Source organism: Pipistrellus hanaki (genome assembly GCF_964339955.1).
Source record: "Pipistrellus hanaki genome assembly, chromosome: 10".
Classification (NCBI taxonomy): Eukaryota; Metazoa; Chordata; class Mammalia; order Chiroptera; family Vespertilionidae; genus Pipistrellus; species Pipistrellus hanaki.
This window is the reverse complement of record NC_140512.1, coordinates 28,765,134-28,767,331: the sequence shown is the minus strand read 5'-3', so window position 1 is coordinate 28,767,331 and position 2,198 is coordinate 28,765,134. Positions and strand designations below refer to the sequence as shown.

The 2,198-nt window shown below is 42.6% G+C and overlaps 1 pseudogene across 1 annotated transcript; it reads left to right on the top strand.

Annotated features, from left to right (window-relative positions):
* LOC311629253 (ATP-dependent RNA helicase DDX39A-like) lies at window positions 1–1,674 on the top strand (annotated as a pseudogene). Its single transcript has one exon. The product of its transcript is annotated as an ATP-dependent RNA helicase DDX39A-like (transcript).
* Window positions 1,675–2,198: the final 524 nt, after the last annotated feature.

Sequence of the window (2,198 nt, the reverse complement as noted above, 5' to 3'; positions counted from 1 at the left end):
ATTATGATAGGGCAATTGAGAAAATATTTCTGAACATCAAAAACTGCATTAGGGGTCAGGGTGTGGGGCGGGCATCCACAGAGGGTCAACTCTTGGAGCCCATGGAGGCGAATGGAAAACCAGTATTATGGCGGAACAGGATGTGGAAAAAGAGCTTCCGGGCTATGAGGAAGATGAAGAGACCCAGGCACCTGCAGAGAGCACCCCAGAGCCCCCCGAAGAAAGATGTCAAGGGGTCCTACGTTTCCATCCACAGCTCTGGCTTCCGAGACTTTCTGCTGAAGTCTGAACTCCTGGGGGCCATAGTGGACTGTGGCTTTGAGCATCCATCTGAGGTTCAGCATGAGTGTATTCTCCAAGCCATCCTGGGCATGGGTGTCCTGTGCCAGGCCACGTCTGGAATGGGCAAGACTGTAGTTTTCATCCAGGCCACCCTACGGCAGATTGAGCCGTCAATAGACAGGTGACAGCCCTGGTCATGTGCCACACTCAGGTGCTGGTCTTTCAGATAAGCAGAGTATGAGTGCTTTTCCAAGTACATGCCCAGTGTCAAGATGTCCGTGCTCTTCAGAGGTCTTTCTATCAAGAAGGACGAAGAGGTGTTGAAGAAGAACTGTCCCCATGTCATGGTGGGGACTCCAGGGTGCATCTTGGCATTCCTGCGGAACAGAAGCCTCAACCTGAGAAACGTAGATGAGTGTGACGAGATGCTGGAGCAGCTGGACATGCGGAGGGATGTACAGAAGATCTTTCACCTGACACCACGCAAGAAGCAGTGCATGATGTTCAGCGCCACCTGAGCAAGGAGATCCAGCCTGTCTGCAGGAAGTTCATGCAAGATCCCATGGAGGTGTTTGTGGACAACGATGAGACCAAGCTCACACTGCATGGACTGCAGCAGTACTATGACAAGCTCAAAGACAGCGAAAAAGAAAATCATAAACTCTTCTACCTCCTGGATGTGCTAGAGTTTTCTCAGGTGGTGATCTTTGTGAAGTCAGTGCAGCGCTGCATGGCCCTGGCACAGCTACTAGTGGAGCAGAACTTCCTGGCCATAGGTAATGGCCCAAGAGGAGCGCCTATCACGCTATCAGCAGTTCAAGGACTTCCAGGGGTGGATCCTGGTGGCCGCCAATCTGTTTGGCCAAGGGATGGACCTTGAGTGAGTCAACATCGTCCTCAATTACGACATAATTATGACATGCCTGAGGACTAGGACACCTACCTCCACCAGGTGGCATGTGCGAGTCGCTTTGGCATCAAAGGCCTGGCTATCACTTTTGTGTCTGATGAGAATGATGCCAAAATCCTCAGTGATGTTCAGGACAGGTTCGAAGTAAATGTGGCAGGGCTTCCTGAAGAAATTGATATCTCCACATACATTGAGCAGAGCCTGTAACCACACACCTGACATTCTGGAGCCACCCTGCTCCCCAAGTGCTGCTGTAAGTCCACTTTCTAGGCGACAGTGCAGCTTTCTTTTTACTGTTCAAAAACCGTAGATTTGTGTAAGAATAAATTTTTATTATGAAAAAAAACTGCATTAGGATAAAAATGTTGTTTAGAATGGAAATGTGAATTCAAGAAGGAAATAAAAACAATGAAATTTCAGACTATTATATGATAGATGATAGAGCTTATGTTTCTTTACATGGATGATGATGGTGCTACCAACCTATTTTGATATCTAAACAATTGTATTTTAAAATATCAATATTTACAAAAAGTTAAAAAATCGCATTTTCCACAATCAAATTTGAAATAAAAAAAAATGAAGTATTATCTTGAAACTGTGCAAGAAATCACTCAGTGTAAGATTATTTTGGGGGGTACATAAGAGTTGCTTTAAAGAAATTTTCATGCATGTGCACTTGGAGAAATGTAAAAGAACATCATTCTAATGTTGCTTGAAATAAGAAAAACTTAGAGGAAAAAATATTCATCAACAGAAGAATGAAGGAAAAATGTATATATATGTATGTTATACTACTATATGGGAACTATTTAGAATGATGAACCAGATGTACATACTAGTAAATAAACATGAGTGAATTTAAAAAATATGATGTTGACAAGAAAGCTAAATTATTTATGTTTTAACTAGCAAAACATTTAAAACTATTGAAACATATTGTTTTAACTAGAAAATATAGAACAAAAATTTAAAACATTCATAGAATTAATAAACATCAAATTCA